At 38.4% G+C, this 27,893-nt stretch overlaps 1 protein-coding gene across 1 annotated transcript in view; it reads right to left on the bottom strand.

The window, feature by feature from the left end:
* Rab32 (RAS oncogene family member Rab32) overlaps window positions 1–27,893 on the bottom strand; it is a 126,046-nt gene that overhangs the window by 97,971 nt on the left and 182 nt on the right. The window lies entirely within an intron of this gene.

Raw genomic sequence — 27,893 nt, 5'->3', positions numbered from 1 at the left:
CAGATGTGGACTAAAAAGTCAGATCTGGTTCAATTCGTGAGCAACTTAGGGATTATGTATTAATTCCTTCAGATTAATTCAGGAGGCGAGCAACGGTCACCTGAAGGCTAAGTATGGAACGTAAGCTTTTACAATTCTACACTATCTGACTCAACTCTTTGCAATTACATACTCACAGATTGCGAAAGATTTGTAAGTTAGACCGAAATGATATTATCTCGCGTTCTTAAGTTATGATTCTTTTGATATCTAACAAAGTAAACCTTATGTAAGGACGGACATAAAAGGTTGAAAACACTAACCATTTAGAAGTGTCTATTTTTTTCTTATGACACATGAAATCCATGTCAGCCAACTAGACGAGATCGGTAACGTTATGAATGATAGTTTGTGAATAATTCCATATCAGGCATAGTAGAATAAGGATTGATGTCGGGATAAAGGGTTTACTTGTCCTATAGTAAAGCAGGAAGCATCTGTATTTCAAGCGTCAAATTAAGTAAGCCAACAAAAAGACGACCCGTAAGTACGGAAGATTGAATGAAAGTGTATCAATTCGTGTACACTTATCGATGACAAGATAAGAGCGACTGATTTTACGCAAGAGATATTCATTATTTTGACACGTAATGACAACATTCTTAAACAAAAAAGAAATCTCATGAATCACCACTGCCGTTGATAAGATTTGATAAATTTCAGTGATCACACTTGTAAATATTCTCAAGTCACCTTCAATGCACATCCAAACGTGAATCTCCACTTGAGCTTGTGACCTGACAAATCTGTCGGAACAAACAACTTGAAACACATAACGTGCCCCATCGCCTTGGTTACAATCCATCGACCTAACAAGTGAATGAGACGCGATGAGGGCAGGACTAAGGTATTAACAGCGTTGGGATCCTAAAGAGGATAGAAAACATTAAAAATATCGAAACAATTTCAACTAAACGAATTATACAAAAAAACCACCATAAAAATATACCATTTAAGTCATTCACGATTTTAAATAAAAAAATTTTAAGTAACGATAACGTAATTTCAATAATTACCTTCCACCTTCGCCAAAACGAAACAATATTTCTTTCGTGAACGAGCATTCCCATAAAATCAAAATCTGCCATTAAGAGGCAAACACTTTCGGTTTCAAAATGGAGAAATTTTTTTTTACTAAACTCAGTTTCCATAAGCAAGACATCAGTTTTGCATGAAATTGAGTTCAATTTGTTCCAAAACATGAATGTTACCAAATAATTGTTGTATTTCCAACCATAAAAAATATTCCTCAAATATCAAGGGAGTAACTGCTACGTGAAATCAGAGTTTAACATAAATTAAATACATACCTCATATTTAAAATGTCCAATTTGCCATTACATGCTTCGGAAAGTATCTTTTTCCAACTTTTGTTTTTTACACACATCTGAAAATTGTTTGACGATACACTAGATCAGGGAGTCTTGTCATATATAATATGTTATCATGACAGGGATTGGACAAAAACGCAACTCTCCATTTAAGTAAAATTAAACACATTAGTCGTGCACCATGCAGGGAGACACATGCATTAATTCACGCTTACAGTGAGATTTGAACTTTATTTTGAGCTAAAAATGAGAAATGAAAAGAATAGTTGATGTTTATGCGCATATAAGAGGTGCATTTTCATTTTAATGTTTCAGTGTCTCACACATATGTATGTAACTTACTCTAAATGATGATGGTGCAATTTTCCGACAAAATTCGACATCTACGCTATACTCTTTTAAGTCATCGCAAGGGCATATGGGGGTGATTGTTGGGGCACCAGCCATTTATACATCAACATGAATATATATATTTGTTAATACACATAAACACACGCACAATTACATAAATACGTGACTATCTAAGAATAATGGGCGCGTTTGACTTAATCATCAAATTTTGGTTTTTAACAGGAAAATATTGGAGTGCTTGTGTATTGACTGTACCATTTAAGGAAAAAGCGAATACTTCACCTAACTATGACGGTGTCCATCCATCTTACTTTAATACGATTTTTATTTTTTAAATTTTATTTTACTAAAATTTTTATTTTAATGATATTTTTATTTTAATAACATTTTTTTCAATAATATTTTTATCCCAATAATATTTTTATGTTAGCACTTTCATTTTGATAACAACGGAATTTTAAATAAATATAAATGTTTTCAAGAAAAATGTATATATTAATAATTAAATGTATATACATATATTTATACTCGTATCTTTAATTTTATTAATGATAACAGGGTCAAAATACCACTGGAAGTGATCAGTCGATCCTCAATTGCTAAGAATGGAATTGTTTCATCGGTTTCAAGTGTTGCAATTTATGCAGCTATGCACAGGGTACGCAATGAAAGTGGCGTGATTTCCAAAGAAGATACTGAACAATTCAAAGCACGCCATTCGGAATCGTTTAATCGTCATTTTTCCGACTCTGTCCATTCCCTGGGGGGCATTAAGAAAATTTTCGCTCAGCAGCCGCAAGGAGTTTCGTTTTTCTCGAACTAACCCACTTTCCACCCACACTGCATCGGTTGCCAGCAAGGAGAAATGCCCCCCACGTATGAACAAGGACAATGGGAATCTCGCCTTACGAACGCGTACCAGTTTTCCAGCCTTGGTGCAGCGTCATGTGAGACAGCGGCCGCAACGGGTATCACCCTCGCCCCACATGCACGCGAAGCCTTTCCCTTCCCCGACCCTAGCGGACACGCGACCTGAACACCGCCCCCTGTCGACACTCCACCAAGTGCCCACCCCTATGTCAATCCCTCTCTTTCGACACAATCCCAACAGCCACACGGTTTGTTTTCCTTCAAATACAGTTCATTAGCACGGAAGGGGACATCACCCTTCACCAATGGTATCTCTACTGCCGGTAGTCAGAATTTCATCGGGAGTTACTCGCCAAGTAATCATGAAAATTAAATTACATTGTAGAATCTGAGCGTATTTATCAGGCTGAAGAGGTATGCCAGATGGATTAGGTATACTTTGAAACTGAGGAACTTCTTATGGATATAACAGTAGAAAATTAGTGGAGTAGGCCAAGGGAAAATTACATATGCCAAATAAATGGGGATTATGGACAGAAGACCTATCAAGGCGTGAGGGAATTATCGATTAAAATGAAAGAAAAGGCTGCAATCTACCAATATTTACATATAAATACCGATGATGACGACATGGCAATGGGTGTGAAACTTATACAAGACTACTGTAAATAGACCCATTGCTATCTATCAAAGTAATATGCTATAACCGTTCATAACAGCATACCAAAGAGGTCATAAAATGTCAACTAACATAAAAATAAATATGCGGTAACTTCGGTACAAGTGTGCGGTAAAAGTTTTCCCAAGAGGCGTGACCAGAAAAAACCTGACATTTTTCACCAAGCAATACACAATAAACTACGAGGGAGTAAATCACACAATATAACGCACCAAAATTCGCAAGATAATATAGGCCTGCTTTAAAGGAGAAATTTTGTGGGTGAATGTAATTACCCAGGACACACCCAATTACTTGTGCGAATTAAGCATCCCTATAGAGGAATAAACTTAATTATGTTCGTTTACTGTAGGCATCATTGCCATCAAATGTCGCCCCACGTGATATGAGATCAGTGAGTTGGCCAAACGGATGAAGAAGTTCCTTCGGGATTTGGAAATAAAATCTGTCCGGTGCAACCCCTTGCCCTTCTTTGAGAGATAGGAATCACCCCGAGATGCGTGGACAATATAGTTCAAACATACTACGATATGCACACAATCAATAAAGAGTATACATGTACCACTCGATGGAAAACTAAAGCTTTACGATCCCTTATCTCTATCTCGGAGATCATCACGGTAAAATTAAGTTCATAACAGGGGGACAATGTGAGTTTTTTAAGAAACTTAAGTTCTTTCCAGTCACGCGCATTGGAATTTCCCCGCATTTACCAATAAGGATGTTAACTCTATCCTGTGGAATTTCGTGGGAGTCTTTTATATTTCCAAGAAAAAGCAAATATTTCTTTATACATAATTTGTATTTAGCACAACATGACCTAGGTTATGTAGAAGATCTGACGATGTAGATCTTCTGCGAAACTCAGGTCGGGCTGCGCTCAATACATTTTATGCAGAAAAGAAAGGAAAGCCTTAGGAATAAGTAGTAACACTATTATCACACACTTTAGGCATGCCACCTTAAAAATTTTACTTTAACTTAAAGTTAAATTATCGTATTCTGTACATAATATCAGGCATTAAAGTTATTAGTTATTATGACTAAATGTAATTTACAAAATACGTTCACAATGGTGGCGTGTCGCGAAATTCGGCTCACCGAACTACACGACATGGCAAACAATTAGAAGTTCTTCACCAAAGAAGTTTCTACTGCGTGGGAAGAAAGAAATACTAATTGCTCGTATAAATCAAATTTATGGTTTCAGTAAAATAATGATATGATATTACTAGTACAACTAATTGTACTCATTACAATATATATAAATGTATATTACATATGTATATATAAATGTATATATACATATATATATGTATATATACATTTATATATACATATGTAATATATAATATATATTAATTATAATATATATATATAATATATATATATATAAATGTATATATACATATATATACACACATATATATATATATATATATATATATATATATATATAAACCTATTTGCAAATGTGATGTACACACCAAATTATTAATCATATTAGTCTTTAAATCATAAAATACCAACATTTTACCTCACTGCATCATAAAAATAGACTATTCAAAATATACTTAATTAAAATCTGATACTCAGAAACGGGAACTTAGGAAATTTTCCCCTTGCCCACAACACGAGATTCCCGAACGTATATTTCGAAGGCATCACGGTCTGTATTTTTTTCGCAAACGTGAAAATATTACATCAATCTCTTCAAAATAGTTTTTAAAGCACATTTAAAGTTTTGAACATTTAACCTTAATCTAGTCCAAATTGACCGTACTCTTTTCTAAAAGTAGATGAAACGAGGGAAGAGTGAGGAAGGAAATATTTCTCAAGTCCCGCGAAAAATTATCTCCCAAAAATCTTGACCTCTCCAGGGAATTAAATTCATTCACGGCCCTATAGCTACATTAATCGAAGCGTACTCCAACTCTCATTGGAATCTTGGTCAAAGATTACCACTCAGAAATAGAACTTCTAAATATTTGACCTCATTTCCAATGAACGTCTAAAAGGAAAATGCGTATCTCTGCCCCGACGGATAAGAGCAGGCGTCGCTGGAGGATCCGACATACGGTTCATCGAACGCCCAGTCAAAGCCGTGTCGGCATTTGACCTCGACGACAATTAGATGATGACGGCTCCGTCACCAAAGACGGATTTCAAATAAATGCAGCGATCGAAGCCGACTGCACTATGAAGGGAATGGCCGGCCAGGCGTGCCGAGTCTGCCACTCCCTCATCAATGACTCTATAATTTCGCTCAAGATTTATAAAAGATTCATCTTAACAGCGAACGAGAAGGTCGCAAGAACTGAAAAAAAACACATGGATGAAGTTCCACAAAACAAGTCCGGGTGTACAAGTATTGGTGATAAAAAAAATTAATTCTTTTTGAGGATGGAAATATTGCACTCAGCATCTGCACATAAATTTTACTCAAGTAACATCCTTAGTTGATTATAGGCCTAAGGGAATAGAATGATTGTTCAAAAGGCTTACGGCAAAGGTTCTGACACTTGGGTGATGATATTTGGAATCTGGAATGTGTTTCGGCAAGAAGGAAAAAAGTAAAGAAAAAACCAGATGTTGTTTTAGTTCATGATATTTTTGGAATTCGAGCTATAACCATCAGCCAAGAGGTCTGGATTGAATTTGAATCCTAATTTTGCATGCAAATACGAACAACACAATATTTAAAGAAGTGCGAGAACCTGGCAACGCTATTCTAGGGCAATCGAAATTATGCTCGAACCGTAGTCTTTCTAAAGTATTGTACATACTTAGGTATATGTCACTATTTAAATTGGCCAGATGAAGATCTATATAGGTTTATACAAACTTACAAATATAAACAGATATTGTTTTCACTAATTGTTTATAATTTTGAAGCATTATTTAGGATATTCCCCGAGTGAAGCTGGCTGTGGGATAATGAAGAGCGATAAACCAACAAGAACATAGACAACAACAATTATCAAGAACAAGTACTCAAAGCGAAACGTCGATATGAAACTTCAAAACTTGGGGACAGGGCATTATAATTTAATAAATCACTAAGTCTATGTGTAACTATCTCATAGTAATCAGACGCCCAACTACCGGTAATAACTTCGCCCGTGATCTTCCCTTCCTTACTACAAGTTGTATTGGGATCCGCATTCGCAACTTGCATAAAAATTAAAGCTCTAATATAGATGTGCAGGAAAATATCAGAGATTAAGTGTTAAAAACCAAGTGCTTTGACGAATATTTAGAACTCATTAAGTGCTAAATTCAAAGTAGCCTATAAACATGCTAACATTTCGGAAATTTAAACGCAAAATATATAAATACGATAGCCTAAACATTAATTCTTGCTACGCTTGCCATCAGAATAAATCATCCTATAACTTCAAACCCGTAATAATCAAAGTTAACTCAGATTAAAGACTGACATGGTTTCGTGGAAACTGGAAAATTAAAATAATTACCAAGACAAGTGTGCCAATATTTGAACAGATACCCTGGAGGCCACAAAAATTCCGAAAGAAAAACCCTTCGGACGTTCTCATTCCTCCACAGCTTATCCTTATCACTGAGAAGTGACCGTGAATGGAAGGCATGTGACTAACCCATATAAATTCCATGAAACTGCGGGAGATGCCGCAACAGTAACTTTGAACAGAGTCATCCGCTAATATGCATTGTAGCCCATATCAACTTATTCTGAGTGGATAAAAGGATCTCATATGGGTACATCTACATATTTTCCGTATAAGCATCCACATAACCATAGGTATACCGCAAGTTCCCTTACCGTCTGTATACTGTGATGAAATTAATCCTTTTGTCCCATTAAAATTTTCACATACCATCCGATCAATTGGTTGTCTTAGATCACAAAACATCTTAAACGACGTTAATTGGCCATCAAATCGCACATGTCTGCGTGAACGGGAGAATGACGATTCAGAAGTTTGAAAAAAATCATTAGCATGGATAACAGCCAACAGCTTAAACAATTTCGATAGTTTAACGATGAAATAATTCCTTCTTTCAAAGCGTCTTCACTAATATCTCACAGAATACCTTGGATAGCTTACCAAATCATGCCGGTCAACCGATGCAAAAAATTGAAAGCTCATATAATGGAACAGAACGTTTGCTGAAAAGTATTTAGCCTAATACATCCTCCGGGCCCAATGAAATACCCGCTCGTATATAAAAGGATCTAGCTTCGGAAATTGCGCCGTATCTAGAAATAATGTTTTAGAAGTCGCTGGTAGATCACAAGGTTCCCAGAGATTGGAAAACGGCTAACGTAACACCAATAGTTAAGAAGGAACCGAGCAATAACAGACCTATTTCTCTCACATCCATTTCGTGCAAGGTTATGGAACATATACTTGCTAGGTCGATCGTGAGACACCTCGATAATCAGAAGTTATTAATGAAAAATCAGTACAGTTTCCGAAAAGGTAGATCCTGCGAGAAACAGCTTGCGCTCTTTGTTCATGATACTATATTCTTATTTCGGGAGACAGCAATGTTCCAGTGGACGCGATTTTTCTAAATTTTAAGAAAGTCTTCGACAAAGTACCTCATAATTAACTACTCGCAAAGCTAGAAGTATATGGCATAGGTAAAAATATCCGGGGTTGGATTAAAGACTTTTTGAATGGTCGGGTTCAAAGAGTAGTGATAGATGGAGTAAGCTCAAATGCAGTAGAAGTTACTTCAGGTGTTCCCCAGGATATTGTCATCGGACCTCTTTTATTCCTACTTCACGTTAACGACATTGACTCCGTAGGCACTAGTAAGATACGTTTATTTGCCGACGATGCAGTGATTTACCGTGATAGCCGTGCTCCGGAGTAAACAGCAGCTTTGCCAGATGACTTTAATGCTATACAACGCTGGTGCGCCACTTGGAAAATAGAATTAAACTTAAAAAGTGCGTAGTAATAAATTTTTGGAGAAAGAGCAAATTCCCACACGAATTCCTACTGCATTGGGAACACCGAAATGGAATGTGTGGACTCAATTAAATACCTAGGCGTTACCCTCACTCAGGATCTCTCCTGGGTGAAACACATACGGGGAATTTTTGGGCAATCTAACACAAATTAGGATTTACTACAAGAGTACTGGGTAAATGTGATAAAAAGGTCAAAGAGAAATGTTATCTGTCGTTGGTTAGGCCCCATTTAGAATAGGCTGCAAGTATATGGTATCCTCACGAAGTTGGATCCCATGCAGCGTCGAGGAGCTAGATTTGTAAAACTTTGTCATGGTATACTTAGTAGCGAGTCCAAAGTGTTAGATCCGCTAGGCTGGGAGTCACTAACGGAGCGAAGGTTGAATTACAGATAGATGCTCTTGCATAAATTGGAATGAGGTCTCCTTAGCAGTGATGTTGAAAATATATTATGACCTCCATCGTCCTACGGTAGGGGAGATCATGCCAATAAAATTAGAGAGATTTAGCGTAGAAGAGGTACATTTAAGATGCCATTTTTTCCACGACAGTTAGGGTATCATAATAAAATTGTCCGACCGCGGTAGGATCATGTTCGGGTAAAATTATTCTAGCGCGTATTCACCTCCTGCCACACCCTAGCGGTGGCTTGCAGGGTATATATATATATATATATATATATATATATATATATATATATATATATATATATATATATATATAATAAATAGAGACGAAAACATACGGATATTAACGCAAGGTTGTCAAATGTATCACTCCTTTAATTATCCAGCATAATGTGCTAGATTCCAGCTTTGTGTAAAAAACAAGATGCATAGTCATTCAAATCGAACCTTGAACGATGTAAACAGCACGTTATAATAAATTGACACATATCTTAGTTCCATAACGACCATACCACGCGAGCCTGAAATCAAGACTGCAACTCATCATTTTTCAATAATGATTATATTAAATGATTATCTTGAAAATTTTTTCTATAAATTATTATTCTCTGTCAATAATAACATTTTCACCGACAACCATCACGGTTGTCAAAATAAAAAAATATACTTCTTATCGCTGCAGAGAGAGAATAAATAGTGAGTATGATTGTTCATTGATTCAGGTTCCATAATATTTTTTTAGATCAGAAGGGATCAATGTCCAAATAAATCCCAGTCGCCTTTATAAATTGAAGCAAAAAATAAGTTCCAGACTGAAGTAGTATATCTTATATTCTCTAACGCGTTATACTATGATCTTATAGCAGAACACACCACGATGAATTTGCTCTTTGAACACCCTAGAAATTTCCTTTATCAGCGCTCAGCCTCTCTGGTAAAAATTACTAGGAACATTTCGAGTCAAAACGTGTCACGTGAGTTGACCACTCCCGGTTTAAGATTTAGAAAGAGTGCATGGGAAGGATCACGTCAGCGGGGCAAGGATGTCGCGGCTGTGGCTGAAATATGTCCTTGCCCCGGAAGACTGCCGATAAGCACTTTAATTTTGATTCCTGGACCATAGGGGTAGTTAATACAATCGGTTCGATGTAAGCGCACCGAAGCTTGTCCTATCAAACCATACCGATCGTGCATAGTATGTTTATCGAAGGAGGCACCAATTGGAATACGAAGCCAATTAAAACAAGGATGGAATCAGAAGTTAACGTTAACCTAGGTTTTAAGTACAAACTCCAGGTTCAAGGCATTAACTTCCTACGTGACGAGAGGATAAGAGCCAAAGTGGATTTACAAAATCTGAGTAAAAAGTCTCAAATGTAAAATAAACTTCAAATTCACTAATTGTGCAATGCAAGCAGCAAGTACGTAACAAGTTCTGCGACTTTCGCTGCCAACATCACACTCTGCAGGTCCAATTCCCAAGGACTTGTAGCTTTATTAAATGGCTTCCGAATCTTTTCAGGATATAAAGCACGAGGTACGGAAACACATAAAAATGTAGAAAATTCATTTATTTTAGATTTTCACAGGATTTATTAACTATAGCATATCTCAGGCGTCCCTGTGCCGAGTTCTTTTTTCTCTCGATGTTTTGAATTGTGTAGGGCGCAGCATCAAGTCATGCTGTATTAGCCATCACAGAGAAGTCGAAAACATTCTATAATGAAAACTAGAAAATGTTGTTCAAAAAAGAGGATGCTTTAAGATTGGGCATGTGTACGTGCGCATGAGCGACACATATGCATATATTTTGCGTTGTCTAGAAAACCCCGGACTTCCAATATGGAAGTCCCCGGACGCTCTTAAAAAAAGGGCACAGCTAGATAAAACTGTACGTCTAATGACCATATCCACTGAGTAAAGACGACGAAAAGACTTGGTTGAGCCAAAAGTATTTCTAATAAAACGACACAGTTTTTGACGTAGGAGTCATCGACTGGAAAATACTACAGAAGAAAACGTTTACTTTTCGCCTGATACAGTGCCCTTGGTCGATACCTGGGGCATTTTAATTGTAAAATTGTGGGGTGACCAAATCTTTCCATCGTCATTCTGAATCAGTTCCACCAAGTCACACAATCGATTCTCTCTGTTGGGAGGCAACATCGGCTCCCATAGGTAAGCTATAAGTCCCTAGGGAAAGGTTTGGGTTGGGTCGCAATGATCAGGGAACGCTACTGGGAGATATTTTGAAAGTTCAACACTTCGCTGAATTCCCTTTCGTGGCATTAAGGGAAGGGTAACGAAAGACGTCATTGGCATGGGGCGCTGAGAATATAAGGTTAAGTACCATTGCTGCACAAAACTAGAAATGCACCACACGAAGCCAACAAAACTGCGACTAAGAAAATGATGAACATTTCGGGAAATGAACTAGACATCAGTTCCATTTAGCATAACCTCTCCGGTCAATACGGCCCATCACATACAGACACACCAAGTAAAAGGAGACTCATTTCAACATCCAAACAAGGCTACTTCAATGAAGAGGTTACATGCGAATTGAATGATTATTGCGAGGATTCGATCGTCAACATCAAATATAAGTTGCTACAAACAGCGACTTAAGTGGCAACAAAACATCGCAGGAAAACAGACCGGCACTTACCCAATCACAGTAGGATGAATAACCGCTAATTACTCCAATGAAGAAATTAGTAAAGGGCACTCACCTGCAATGAGAGAAAACAATAATAGCATAAAATCAAACTGTTTCACTAAAAGTAACTGACACTAAAGTGATTGATAGCTAATTTTATGGTATGCTCTCAACGTGAGCCACCTACCTCAAGGCAAGTCTCCTACTGAAGTAATTTTCCGTTATCAGAGCAATAAAGTAATATAACACACTATTACTCCTCCAATGTAATATTGTTAAGGCAATTCTTTCGTCACGCCTACCGACTCTTTCACTAAGCTGACTCCAAGCTAACCCCGTGATGACCTCAAAGTGACCCTTTGGACTTCATCCTCCCAAGGGAATATTACAGACTGCGACTGGCCTCAAATGAAAAAGATTCTCAGCCTTATTGAATGACAGTGTTACACATGAATGTGCATTAGTGATTTAGAATCCTGTACTTAATCGATTATAACAATCATATAAATAAAAAAACGAGTACTAAACTTATGGATCACGTCAAGACAGTACGGAGTTAGGGCTTCAAATTTTTTGCATTAAATAGGCAAAATTACGCTAAGTACTGTAACATAGATACCCAAAACCCAAAATACCCAAAGTTTATTTACAACAGATTTTCCCATTCTGAAGTATTATGAGTGCTTTCAGGGTGGAGAAATGAAAGGAATGTAAATAAATAAAACCTTTACACACATTAAGTATGAACACCTGAAGTAATCATATAAGCACATTAATCCAAATGCATTTATTGGACGAAGGTACACTTATAAACACCTAACACAACGTTACTTCGCATATTTTACTTTGAAAGTTAACATATTCATAATGATATAATGTAAAAGTACCCTCATGTGCTTCGTAAACCTCGTTGGTACTTCTTTCGAAGATTTTTGGGAAGTTTGTAGAAACTTAATCTACATAATGTAATCAACTGACAAGTCACAAACGGACGCAAAAACGTAATTTAACACATTTCCTGGTGCCGGCTTATCGGAGAACATTTTAAGAAAACATTTCCACGTGTGATGGTGGCCCTCGAGGAACTCAAGAATCAATACTAATTCCGGTATACTCATATCATTTCTACACTTAAGGGCGAGTCGGGCATCTGCGTCCGTAACTATCATCTCATTTTGCAGCGCATTCGGCATACACTTGGCAAATTCGGCAAGCAGTCGACGGCAATCAAGAAGCATTCGACGAGAACAGCTGCAGATTAAGCTCTTCTAAGACAATGCTCGAGCTTCGAGCGAACTTATAATGTCTGCGACTTAATGGTGTTTTACTAACACCCTGATTGAGTGAATGTTTTAAGTGTTGGCGACAACCCATTGTATTAGTGTTTTTGTGATATTTTAGTACACAAATTGGCAAAGAGACATATATTCGGAACATTTTTAAAGACTAACCATGATGCTTGTATCTTAAAATCTAAATTATACTGTACTTACCATAAAAAAAACCATAAACACAGTAATCAACCCGAATGTCGGTTTGGTAGGTGATGGAAGAGTTCACCCAGTAATAAGGCCGACGGCGTGTGAAATTCACACATCAGGGTAGGGGGGCCAGATCCTTTCCCTGTGCCGGTTATGGTTTCCCAGGAAGACCTGGTACCCGAAAAATCACATAGCTTGGGTGGAGCTGCAGGTGTCCAGAGTGCCTTTACGGGAATCGAACCCAGGACCCTCCGGTCAGCAGTCCAACGCTCTACCCACTGGACTACCGCGACCCGCCGTGCATGTAAAATTCTTTATTAGTGAACTAATGTTCTTGAAAAAAGGGGAACTAAGATTCAAAGGAATCCCCAACTTACTGTGAAGTAAAATAAAAAGTGGACCCAGGTAATCGTTGGTCAAATGGTTCCAAAATTTAAATTTAAAAATTTGTACACACGACTCAAATTGAGACGAGATTGGTGAAGTACGCACCAAGCTTTCGGGCAGCTTGCCACGCTTCCGAAGCGCACCGTGACTAATTAAGAAATCCAGATAAGCAGATATGTTCAACAGATTCAGGCGAGATGTAGTGGAAGTTCGTCATTATGAAAAAAACAAAATTTGCACTTTTTCACACATTTATTTCTAACGAACAAATGTTACAAATAAATGGAACGTTACAAATAAAAATGTGGAAAACAAGGAAATTTTGCTTTCCTCATAAGAAGATAATGATCGTAACACGAATGTATACAATCCTGTTTACGTCTCTCCGAGGATTCTCACCTTGGATCCGCAGAATGTAATCAAGACGCGAAAACATTAATGCGGCGGGGAAGTGCACGGAATAGTTTTCTAGCATTATTTTGTAATATTGACATCCATGTTTTGGATAGCAATGAAATTAAATCTTTATTCAATTCGCATCATCGCTTAGAATACAATGGGCGAAGTGGAATTAAATTGCGCGATTGCATCTCTAGAAGACTATTTACTCCCAACACCGAGAGAATAATTCAAGAACCAAAGCCGACAGATATCACGATCAGTTTGAATGAGAGTATTAGACTCACGAAATCATAATGTAAACAAAACGATTTCCCTCTAACTATTCGCGATGATATAAACAACGAAGTTAAATACACTTGTTTGCCTACAATGACGCATGCGACAGTCGATATCCTCGTCAAGACTTAGCGAAACCGTAACTCACGACCCAGCACACGGATCTCAAAGTTACACCTCAATTAGAAAGTCCTACATCAGTGCACTTGAGTGTTTAACATACATTTCGTACATAACAATAAGCTTTTTAATAGCACAAGACTCACTGCAATAGAAGAGTGCTGCATAACCGAACTACAAGGGCACATAAGTCGAATTGAACAATGAATCCCTTGAATGAATTCTATGCAGTAACGTAGAGACAGACTAAGATTGACTCCTCCCCTTGATCTTTATTGGTATTGTACGCATACCAGGGGAGAAAGAAAATGATGATACAACTAATTTTTGGTAGATTAAAAACATATGGACTTTACTGCAGCAAATAAAAAAGGAATTACTCTGAGAAAGAACACCAATTTTGTAAACGATTCGACTACTTTCTTCAGTCACAAAGACTAATTACACCACACTTTATGCTATGCTGGACACATACGTCTTACTCTTTCGTGCACTCTGCAGCATCTCCCCAAAGTAATGAGAAAAATTATTGCGAGCAAATATTTACTTGGTTCTACACAGAATATGAAAAAAAATAATTTTCGAAAGTCAATCGAAAAGCACTGACTCACCAAACGATTTTGAAATTTTAGTTATTTTTTAAAGCATTGTGTATCGTACGTTTTACGTACATCTTTATTACAAAAGGATTATTAACGACATGGGTATTTCCCAACTAACAAGAGAGTCTCATTTTACTATTATATTAAAGGACCATTTAACTATCTCGTTATTTCAAATATACATATAATTCAACACGCCCATGTTCACTGCATTTTTTAAAAGGGCAATATTTTCCTTTTCCTTGCTCGTATTTCATAGCTTTTATTTAAAGTTTGTGTGAACAAAAATTTTCGAAGAGGATTTTAAATTACAAACTACACATGCACCGAAGGTAACAATCTCAAACACCTCTGCAGTTAATATGCAAGAGTGCATAACGCACGTGACTGGTCCCTGAAAAATAGACAACAGCAAAGTTCCTCGGGGGACGTGCTTAACGTCCCCCGAGGAAAACCCGTATCTTCTCCACTAGTCCTTTATGCCTCGCTCTCCACCGAACAAAGGAACACCTCTCGAGTCTTAAGGGTTGGAACATTTAAGGAGGACGCTGGCACACAAAAAAGAGCGCCGCGGAGGGTCGATCATGAATTTTTCAAGCGAAGTGGAAAGCTATCCGTCCTCCCAATCTCAGCGGATGCAATAGCAGTATGACGGCACGCTCAGACGGCGAGAACGCTGGAAGAGACGAGGAAGGGGCGCCGAAAGGGCGTGGTGCCCACCGGTGTCAGGCTAGTGTGCCTCAGAGCGAACGATTTGAGGGCCGCGACATAACCGGCAACCGCCGCCGAGTATCGACCCTTCAAGGCGTCTAAGAAAAGGTGAGCAGGTAGGAAGGAGCACTGAGGGGTCCCCTCAGCTCCTTATGGACTCCGGCAACGGGGGTACGAGTAAAAGAGATGAAATTGGTTTTGGGGCCGAGGAACTTGGTCCTCGTGGACACCGTCATGAATTCAGCATGTGGGAGTCGAAAGAGAACCAGGTGATATCGAGAGTAACTGTAGTCCTTTCACTGGGGACACAAGTCGCAACCGTCAGTTATTTTACAACCTGGAATGGCATCGCATGCCATTTCAGAAATATACAAGATCTCAGTGACAGTGTAACTTATGACACTACAGAACATTATTATTCTGTGGCCACCAAATAAAATTAATTCTCAACAAAATTATACACATAAAGAAAGCCGGAGAAGCACCCAAAGTTTTCCAACGTATCGCTTACGTAAATACATTTTCCTACACATTGAATCATAGAATGAAATAATTAAGAGTCTAAACTGTGTTTGAGTTTCTTCGTAAACGCACCATCGTTACTTCATGTGAATCATTATTAACGGTAAACAAAGTTTTACGTAATATGAATTTCAAATCGGAGTACTAATTCAAAGGAAAATACGACAAAAATGAATGAACTCATTGAATACATGAAAACATACATAAACTACCCGAAGGAAACATCCTTGGCGCTGATCGAACGTTGATGAAAATACATTAAAAAATTTAAAAAAATCCTCAATGCATGGAAATTCCATAAAAAACAACGTCGCTCTTTTTAGGCACTTCTAGGGACCGGCGAAACCATGCAAAAGTATGCTCTGGTAGAGATTGGGGGGGGGGTGTTCGAGAAAGGTTTGTTTGGGACATCTCGCAGGCCACAGAGGTGAAAGGACGTCCACGGTCGCAGCTTACTACGGATGCGGGCGGCCTTAAAAGGGATTTAGAAGTCCCAAGCAGAATGAAAGGCATGGGGGAAGTGTAAAGGGGAAGCCTAAGTTCCTACACGCGTCACGTCTCAACGAATTAATTAACAAGCAACGGAAGAAGGGAACTAGGAATCATTGGGAGAAGAGAAACAATGAGAACAAGTTTTGAAAAACGAAGAACTCGATGTTTCTAAAGATGAAAAATCCACATAATTTCCGCGAATATTTGTTCTTTCGTTAAACTAAGACTAATAAAACATTAAACGAAGACCTTACTACAAGAACGAGAGACAAGTTGGGCATCAGAACGACCGTAATGAAGGCCTAAGTCCAGCGAAGAAGACTAGATGATTCCACGCGGCTACTTGATATACACCCCGTAAGTTCTAGGTCCTTGAGTGTAAAACGAAAACTCCGAAACAAACAACATAAAGGGATTAATCTATTCGCTAAGAATCTCAAGGTATTCAATGAATAATGTAAATGGAAAAAGCCACACGCGTTCGAAAAACTGGTGTTGTTAAAGGCTATAACTGTCATAAAAATAATGCGAAAAAAATGAAATACAAAGTTTAATTACGGAATGCTGAAACAGAAGAAGTTAAAAAACATTTCAGTCGACGAATAACCACTAAATAACAATTATTAATCAATAATCACATTATGATGGTATCAAAATATTTATAAAAAGAACTCTTGAAGTTTTAATACAATCAATCACTTTCTTGCTGCTTCTTCTCAAGGCTTCTATCCAGAGATTTCTTAACGCGTTGCTATTTTATACGAAAAATTAAAGATGGGCAAGATCCTGCAATTCCACAAATTATTTTCTCTTAACTGAGGCGCAATAAATAATACATTTCCCTAACGGCAACTCTTGAATCAATAATAATTTATGAGAGTTTATAACTTTCTTTAACTAAGCTTTCAGTCTTAACGGCGTTCATAACTTGTGACAGCAAAACCAAATGTTTTGCAAAACAGAGAGCAAGTTTGATTTATTCACCACGCAATCAATATTATGATATTTCTGTGTTTATCACAGGAAAAAACATGAATACGTACGCAACCCGATTCCAATGGTAGATCATCTATCGAAAACAGCTGTAATCAACCGGGAGTTTAGCTTGAGAGGCGAGGGAAGATTTTAACTTTTACTAATAACCATAATGACTGAACTTTGCATATCAGTTCGGTAAGGTCAGAGGCGTCAACCTTCTTTCCCTGAGCTGCTTGCTGATTTCCAAGCAGATGTTACCGTTTAATCGCACGTCTTAGATGAAGCTGGGGGTACCTTCCGATATTGTACTTGCATTGTAGAACCCAAAAGTTTGACTAATTATGCTAAGGAAATCTTTACATTAATATGACTGAGAAAAAGATTACGATCAATAGACTTTGTCATTCTAGATGTTCCCTCCATCCATATATAGAGACGAAAATGTAGAAAATTAGACAGACAATTAACACATCGATTGAGGTAGAAAATCGATGGCTAAAGACCAGAGGACCTTAAAATTGACAATAGGATAGTAAAACAGCAATGTAAACAAATAAATATATAGAATCATCATCACCGTGCTACCACAGCGGATAAAAAGTTCATGAGCGCAAGAGATGGAGGTGCCAGTCCTCTTGGGCAGCGTTAAATTTACGCGCCAGGCGCTCATCGAGGGGTGGAAGAGGCGACGCTCGATGACTAAGATAAGAGAAGCAGGCCAGCCCAAGAGAAGTGACGTGGATTTGGAGGTTCGATCGATGACGCTCGCGGGTGGTCCACAATTTACTCCGGGGATGGCTTACGGAAGTGAGCTTGAGTTCACGTTCGTGATCCCGCCTCCACACAGAAAACGCCTCTGATATCTCCCGGAGTCCCAAACCGCCTTCGCAGCACCCCACTGTCGCGAAAGTGCGTGTTATGTCCTATGTTTTTACGTATAACATATTTATAGTTTACACTACCTCTCGGAGGCTTTTTCAATCACCATACATATATAACAAAAAACCTCCGAGGTTTTTCAATCACCATACATAAAAGGATAGTAATGATGGAAAGCTTCACCTCAAGGGCAATTTAACTCATTTACATTGGAGGAAAACTAAAATGATTTCATGAAACTCATGGGCGTTTCCGGTCCTGGAGGCGGCCCCTTCATCAGTAGGAGTTGCAAGTGTCAACTTTCAAATCATTCCTCTCCTGCAGATGAAGCCGCCAGGCTTGCCGGGGTTTTTCAGATTTCATGAACCCATGGGCGTTTCGGGGCCAACTTAAAACTCTGATATGGAGCGTGGTTATGCACGGCAAGGAAACATGGCCGTTGAAGCAAAATGATGAGCGTAAATTGGAAGTTTATGAGAAGTGGTTGTGCAGAAGAATGGAAAAGGTGAAATGGACAGATGAGAAAAAAAAGAGGAAGTGGGGATGGTGGGGGGGAGGGGAGTGGGCTTGGTGGGGGAATAAGTTTGGAATTAATCCAAAGGAGGCATGAAAGATGAATGCAGAGAGATTTGATCGCGTCTGCCGCTCTTCAGAAGCGAGGTGAACCGATATCCTTTGAGCACCTTTTGAGCTATCTTTTGAGGTAATAACGTTGTCGAGAAAATCTTCATCTTCCTGGACGCACTCCAAATATTTTTACGAAATTTCCACCAGCGAAAGTTTTTGTTCCTGTATGTATATGTATACGTGTATGTGTATTAATTTTTCTCCACAGATATACGAGAAACTCCATGTACTAACGTGCTCACGAAACGCGACATTTCCGAGATCTGCACCAACGTTTTGAGCGTTGACACAAGCTAACGCAAGTATTTTTTTAAGAATTTAAATGGCAATTTGCATTATAGAAAAACTCAGCACTACTTGGAAGCATATCTGACGATTATAATTCCCCAATACTTCGATCAGGGCATACCACGAAATTTATATTCCTGGTAGTTTACTTATACTATGCTTACTTATTTACCTGACGGCTTACTTGTAATTATGCGCATGGGGCTATCAGATTAAGCTTGGTGCGAGCATCTTAGCAAGATAATCGATATCGTGTTATCTTTAATTATGCTTTCCAGGCAATGAGTAATGAAGCGTTTTGGAAAAAAGTCTGAGCACATTAAAACTAATACATTATTACCAGGGTGCAATAGACCTCGCTCCGAATACAGAAGAATAGAAGGCCGAAGCCAGCCAATCGTCAGTTTGGAGGATTAACGATGACCACTGCAACCATTAAAAAAAAGAGCCGCTTCTCCTAATTTTTCTTCAGAGAGTCTTCTGGTGTACACCTCTTTTACGTAAACCCTATTCGAGTTATGGTGAATGATAAATTCCAATTGACAGCCAGTGAAAATCGGCCAAAATATCTTCCTAAGTTACCACAAATGGGCGTGATTCGATCATTTTTTCGGGGAATGCAAACAAGAAGCCGTGCGAAACAAGTTTGGCCGAAAACATAATATTTAATTACACAATGGTGTGATTTTTTACATACCTTTAGAAATAAGCAGTTCACTGCAATTAGATCATAGAAACGAAAAACAGGTAATCTAATGCCAGACGCATTGTGCAAATAAAATAGCATTTTCTTGCGTGCTTCGCGCCCTAAAAACGTGCAGTTCAAATGTTCAGTGCTTCGTAGTTTACGGCATGCAGATTTTGTTCTATTTTACAACTGAATAATCTACGCATTAAACTGAGTTTAAATTATCTTTTATATATGGTACAATACCCCTGGCTTGAAACTAGTCCAGAAAATGACCTTCGCAGTGGCCTGACAACAATTACTTCATAATGGAGCATTACATTTTTGTTCATGCATAAAAAGAATGACATGACACCTTGAGATAATTAGCACAAACACGCTGCTGGTAGGTATTAAAAAAATCCCTTCCTCAATTAGCTATTGCAGAATTAAATTGTTGTGCAGTAGAGAATGCATATTAGGCATAAATCAGATTAGACGTTCGCTGACGATTTAAGGACAGACATGTGGACAGCTTCAATGCCACGACCAAAGAGTTATTCGTAACTGAGATTAAAGAACTCAATTTTGGAGTTTAAAATAAAATTCAAAGTATTTTATTACTTGGATATAAATTAATTTCACCGAATATGGATCGCTCAATATGCTGGAACAGGGCAGAGTAATTGCATCATTACCAATTTGAATTCAATAATCCAAATACAATACTATGCCACATATATTTTTCCAAAAGCAAATAATAAGGCTCATCCCTAGACAAAACTCATCCCTAGACAAAACTAATGTTACTAAGAAATTTTACGTCGCCTACGAAAACAACCAAACCTATACGGAAAACACCCTTTCGTGAATCTTGTGTTCTCACGTTCCTAAATCTATTTCTTATCCCGCAAGCCGCCGCTAGACTCAGTGGTGCGAGGAGTTACACCACCAGCCAATTGAAGCAGTAGTAGTTCTAGGGGAGACGAAAGACAGCTAGGGTTATTTGCGCCATTAGGAATGGATGGGAAAGGGGAGAAACCCGGCGTCGGCATTTGTCTACTCTTAACGAAAGGCACCGAGGTCCCATCCGACGGACGGCGTACTCACCCAAATTGCTCTCCAAGAAGACCCTCAATTAGGGGTCGGGATACCACTGAAAAATATTTGCCGCCCCCAGGATTCGAACCCGTGTCTTCTGGGTGGAAAGCCAGTACGTTATTAAATGAGTTTAATGAAGCGAATAAATGTTCCGCATCAACACTGAGGGAGTTTAAATGCATTCCACGTACACAATTGTGACTTGAAGACATTCGGGAATGACTGATGGCTTATCGCGGCTTCTTCATCTGGTATGTTTACAGGAGAATCACGGAACAATCTTCGAAAAGTTGCAGTGGTTGCGAGGCTGTGTTAGTGTCTTATCACTGAATCAACATCGAGTCCCCTACTTCAAACGTCTGTTCCCATGCGGGATGGTTCCAGGCGCTTTTGGTATGTGTAAAGATACCTCACAAGAATTCCCTAAAATTTAAACCTCCCGTAAAATCCCTAAATTTGAAACAGAGTTTCGACTGCCGTAAATAACATAACAGGTAACATTCGTAAATAACAGAACTGGTAAAATTAAGCTCCATACGACTAGATTACAATTTACACTAGCTGAAACTTACATCCCAAAGGTAAACGCGCATTACAAAGGAATAGTAAAGAATCCTACATTGTGGCCACGTAAAATACATGTAACGAGATGAATCTTAAATGAATTATTTTAACGTAGCATTTGCTCCTAGCTTTAAGAATCATCACAACTAAGGTACTTTTCATAAATATCCCAAAAATTAAAATCGGAAATATAAGAGAACTAATAACATCGGAATCCAAGCAAAAAGATCGCAGAAATATTGTGTCGCAAGTCTACCCCCAATTTGATACTAGTATAGATTTGAAAATATTAACAAAGCAATAGCAATCTTAAAAATTTCCAACGCTTGAAAAATAAACCGTGAAGGAATCATTACCCGAGAAGTACGATACATTTGCCATTAGACGCCTTAATGGTAGATATTCAACAATATAACTTTTCGAGTTGGTGGCGTTGTTTATTGAACAGTGATACGGTAACTATAATGCCTAATATCATTCGTTTAGGTCTTTAATGCCATTCGTGGAGGTCACTTTACTGCCTTCCAGACCTGATTGCGAGAAAAAGATTCAATGGAAATTTGTGCGTGGGAATACCCTAATCGTAATCATTCAGATTTTACGTGGGCAACGATATAATTTGGTGTGATATATCGTAAGTAGGGGCGTGATAGTCCAGGTATAGAGCGTTGGCCTTCTGGAGGGCTCGGGTTCAATTCCCGGACAAGGGTCCGTTTCACTCGACAGTTCTGGTGCCCGAATTTTCGGGTACTACAACTTCCTGGTAAACCATAGGATGCACAGGGAAAAGATAAGGCCCACTTACCCTGGTGTGTGAATTTTACACGCCGTTGGGATTAGTATTGGGTGAACTCTACCGACACCTACCGAACCAACCTCCGAGTTGATAACTGTGTTTATGGTTTTTATATTGCAAGTATGGAGCCACCGTGCGTGAGGATTAGAGAACATTATGTTAGATTTCAAATTCAGTAAAATGGTTATTTGGATCATCAATAAGGAGGAGGGCTAACGATTACTCAAGGGAATATCAGTTTGGGGACGTGGATGGGAGAGGTACGCGTGGTACCACAGCAGTAATGAGGTTACTAATAGAAAGTAACATCGAGTGCAATGAATGAATTATTACAGAAGAAAGAAGTAGGGATGGAGGGATAGGCTACTAGCACTTCAACATGTGGTCTGTGCCAAACTCCTCAGGTGTGTGTATGGATGGGTGGAGAGTCCGAATGGCCAATGCTTAGTAAGATGAATGAGACAGGGAAGCCCATTATCATGCATACTTTTCAACTTATATCCAGAAAATATGATAAAATGGCATGGGAGGAAATGTAGAGAGGAATGAAAGTCCATGGGGAGTCCAATCAATGCGATCAGTATGGGATGAGAATCAATAAAAGCTAAAGGAAGATTATGAGGTTTCCGAGAAAGAAAAAGGCTAAGTTAAATGTTAAAATAGGAGAGGAAAAACCAGAACAGGTGGAACAGTTTGCGTATCTTGGAAGAGTTTTGGAATAAGATCATCATAGTAGTGGGGATATAAGAGGAGTTGCGTCAGATAAAGAAGCTCTCACAAGAAGGAGAAAATTGATTACAGGGACAAAAAAACAAGGAGGTTAAAAAAATACGTGAAAACTTCGGAATGGAACATGGTGTTATATGACTTGTAAACTTGATAGGCGTAGTTTAGAGGTTTTTGAGATGTGGTTGTAGATAAGGATGGAAAAGGTAAAATGGACGGATAGAAAATCAAATGAAAAAGTACCAGTCGTGGTGGGGGAGGAGTGAGGGTTGTCGGGATGAATATAAAGAAAGTATAAAAAAGATGCAGAGCATTTTGATTGGCAATGGAATGCAGAGGACTCTGATACATAGTACGAAATTAGGCAATTGAGAAGGTGGGAAAAGGATAGGGATACTAAAGGAAATGAAGGGAGATAGAAAGTAAGCGGAATTGAAGAACAGTTTATTGTAGTTTGGCGTGTAATGTTTTATTTTTTTGTTTGGCGAGGCTAAAATATGCAGGACTGCACAGTATGTGTCCATTCAAAACCATACTTTCAAATGGTCGACTACCAAATAATAATAACATCGCTAGTCATTATCTCGTCTATTTAATTCGCTCCTTCATTGGTCGCGAATCAAAATGATGTCAACCCCTTAAGACTTAATAAAATTTTCACAGGAGAAAAACGTAAAATCCCTGAAGTAATACCTCATACAAGTTCTAAACATGTGATATATCACCGTTACACACATTCAGACAAGGCAGCACGGCTGATATGTCCTCGAATGTTATTGCAACGATCGGAAATCCAGCCTAAGGAACGATATGTTGTGGTTCATATCTGTACATTTATATTCCACCACGCTAAAATAACTATTATCGGAGAGCAGGTAAAACCGATTAATACAAGAACTAAGTCTACCGAAGTAAATGCATCCCCTTTTTTCTGATGAACAACTGCACACGCAAAAACAATTGCGTGAAAACAAAATCCGTGCGGCGGAATAAATTCGTTAGATTGTTCGTGTCACCAAATATGACCGACGTGCAAGGAATGCCAAATGTTTTGACATAGATCTGCAATTTCAACCGAACAGTTACGCTGCCAGCAATTGGAATTTAGGAATCTGCGAAACGGCCAGAATTTCGACGCGTCGAGGGTTAACAAACTATGACATGCCGAAAATTTAAAAAAATACGATAGATGTAGAACCTTCCATTGAAACTACTGGTGAATATGTGACCACAAAAATCAATGAAATGGTGAAAAAATCGAAACTGCACAATCATAGGTAATCTACCGATTGAAGGTAGGTTTTGGATGGTCCCCAACGACTTATCTGGGCTATGCACTGCGTTAACTTGCTCTTATTTGCCCTAAATTATTTCCTTCTTCAATTATCGGTACCTTCTTCCTGCCTCCATGTCGTCGAAAGAGTCAATTTGTTGTCTTCCCTTCTCTTTCGCACTCATCTAACATCCTTCATTTTATTACTGCTTTTAACATCCTGCTACCTCTCAATGATACCTCCGCCCATTTTTTCTGTCTTCTTCGGATCTCATATTATAACATTCTCTTTTCTTATATCATATTTAAAACTTCGTCTTTCTCTTTGTCCGACCGAGATTCCCAATTTTCTCTATACACACCTCAAAATCCTCAACGCTTACCATCTTGCCTGAGAGACTAGGGGCTCGTTTCTCCAAACAACTAATATTCATATTGTATTATGAGTCCTTGTCATGTGCACATGCGGAGTCTGCCGAGGGTAATAACTGGTACAGAACTTTTTACTTGCCCGCACTACACGGTGTAAGAATGCGAAAGATATCTACTTCATTTCACACTTTTTTCTGACGAATTATAAAACGATTCGTAGCATTGGGAAACAGGCCGCAAGTTTCTGGGCCATGAAACAGCGATTAAGTAGTTATTCCCATCTCCGCTCGCGACTGCACTCTCTTGGGGAATCCTCTTCAAACACATTATACAGGTACTCCATGTAAATACCGTACCGAGACGACTCTCGCCAGCGGGGGAGCAGACTAACAGGTTATTGAGAAATTTAAAAAAATAACGAATCCACCTAAAATGTCATATATTGTGACGTATTTAAAACAATCCCAAACCTATACAAAACGGACGCTGTACATGTACTGGTCTCCACAGGCACTAACTTCATTTCGCACATACCGCACTCCTTAATCCATTTAAAAGAAATTAAGAGATGTGTTCGAAAACAAAGCTGATACACAACTGACAATAGCAAGATATTAATCAGGTGATATGAGATGCTTCTCTTCAACCAACCTTCAAGATTACGACCGTTCATTAAAAGATCACTTTTCACTTTACACACATCATATCAGGGCACGACGACAACGATCTCCTACGACAAGGGTCTGCAGCCACCTAACGTATGAAAACCCTCTGCTTTGGAGAGCAAATATTTTCCCGAGAAACTTAAATAGCACACCAAGAGAGACAATCCTCGCATTATACCATACGCACATGGAAATGAAACACACACTTTGGCTAACAAGCATTGAACGCATGGGTATGCATTAAAGAGGTTCTGTTATCCGCGCTAACGACGTGGTGTCTGGTTAATCGGTTCGATTCCCGCCTCTAGCGTGCACCCATGACACGGGTCTTCAAGCGAGATGGTTTTCCCCGCGGGAATTTACGGAGAGCTCTTACTTCAGCCGTTTGTTCACCTCAATCAATCACTTATGACAACTGCGGTATCAATATCTATAACATGAGCATCACATGCATTTCGATTGACGACGAATCCGGAAAAAATGAAATGGCTCCCTCAAAAAAATAATTTATGCCCAATAATTAGCAGAGATCATTTATGATTTCAACAAACAAAGCCTTGAGTTGTGCGACAGTGGGATACCTGCTTGATGTTGCCGTTGTATGGTATTGAAACTCGAGGACTGGTAAAGTCAAAACGTCTGTTCCAAACCGGATGATGCATGCGCACCTCAGTCTAACTCTGAAAGGTACTCGGAAGAGAGCAATCGGGTTGATGGCAAGGGTGGTTTCTGGAGTCACCCAAAGGATGATACCCTAAATGATTTTCGGTCTCAAATACTACACAGGTACCTACAACACACGTCAATTGGTCGCATAACGCACTGGTAATCTACTTTAGAAAATCTGATACCATGATTACACTCTGAAGTAGAATTGATTACTGTATGAAGTTCGCCTATTCAGAAATATCTGGGAAGCAGATTCTAAGAGAAATCAGAAGAATCTTACACGCGTGTAAACATATAGTAGATGAAAACGCTATGTTCCAACAATTCTGGCAAATCCGAAAACATTACTGAATGCCGTCAGCTCATTTTGGAAAAAATATGCTCACTCGCATTTCTCCCTACTAAGGCACTCGTTGGGATTTAATTTTTTGCAAATCACTCTAAATTGAGAGGGAAAATTTAAACAAAATTACGCTTCATCGCAAAACCGAAATCATAATTGTACAGGGAGAATTCAAACTATGATAAAACTTATTTAGTGGGAGGATATGCTTTTTTATGGTCCCATATTTACATTTAAATATGGAGAAGTAAACACACTCAAATATGACGTAACCTAAGCAGAAGTTAGTTTAAAAAAGATAAAATAAAGAATAAACATTTTAACAGGGGAAAATGAAAGTAATCACAAGCATATAGAAACTGCATGGATATATAATATGAGAGGCGGGTTTCAATTTTAAATTTGTAAATGGATTTTCGGGCCAACTCCCACGGATGTTGATGAAAAATTGGCGATAGTATTTACATTCAAAGCAATCATTTATAAAAGGAATGAGAAATTTTTTCGGACGATACAGCAGATGAAGACGTTTCAATGTTTTAATAAAAAGGGGTGTGTCTTACCGGTGATTTAGGGTCCACCCCGTTGAGAACGGACGCAGCAAGCTGAGCGCGCCTTCTCCGGTGATGAGCTGTGCGGTAGGACGCCACTTCTTTACGCATTGTAATCACTTAATTAAAGCGCCTTAATCAGCAGCACAATTTAACGTAAGAATTGCAGTCTCTTAAACCTCTCTCCCCAATAATGAGTAACGCAATACTGGTTGTATTACTAATCAACACAAATCAATTTTGTTTTCTTGAACGCCGGGTGATTTGATTAATTTTAAGTAAGTTTTCAGAGTAGACGGAATCCTAACTGCTGACAGGTTGTTTAGAGTTACGCATAATGTCAGACTGATGTATCATATGTCAGCTGTAAATGCAAGCAACCCTACAAATAAGGCAATAATATTGGAACACCAGATCACCTTTCATGAGGGCACTTTGGGAACGTTCGTTATGGGTACTGATATCATGAGATTCTATTCCAGCCTACAAATACATACCAAATCCACCAATGAAGAGAGGGTCACTGATTTTGGGTCACAAAGGCGGGTAAAGGTCAGAGAGATAAAGCACATGAGTAAGAACGAAATAAATCTCTCGAAGGATTCTCGGACAAACAGGATTACATATCACAGGAAAACCACAAAGTGGATACAATAATTATAATACTCAACAATTTTAAAAATAAATCCTGGTGAAACTAATTGGTCTGTGCTGCTTGACATGAATAGAAGACCTAATCTTAAAATGCGACACCACCGGAGACGAAATCGGCGTTTAGCAATAAAAATTTGTTACCAGCATTAATGAAAAGCAAAAACCCCATTAACGTGAATTACAGGAATGTTTTTCAACCAATTAAGACTGAAAGTTTAACATATATTTAAGCAGTTTTGACGCCGAAAACAAGCAGCACTAACTCAAACAGACCCGTCATAAATCTTAATTTTACAAACATATATTTAAATCAAAATTTTTAAAATACCGCTGTTAATATTTATATTTAATTTTTAACAATTAAGTATTACCACGGCATAAATATAGCAAAGCACTTTGAGAACGAGACATAAACAAACGTCTACGATAAAAATTATACAACGACGAA

The sequence above is a fragment of the Hetaerina americana genome, unplaced genomic scaffold (assembly GCF_022747635.1).
Source record: "Hetaerina americana unplaced genomic scaffold, ioHetAmer1.1.p SCAF_2, whole genome shotgun sequence".
In the NCBI taxonomy this organism is placed as follows: Eukaryota; Metazoa; Arthropoda; class Insecta; order Odonata; family Calopterygidae; genus Hetaerina; species Hetaerina americana.
Note: the sequence above shows the minus strand (reverse complement) of the source record. Positions and strands in the feature narration are given on the sequence as shown.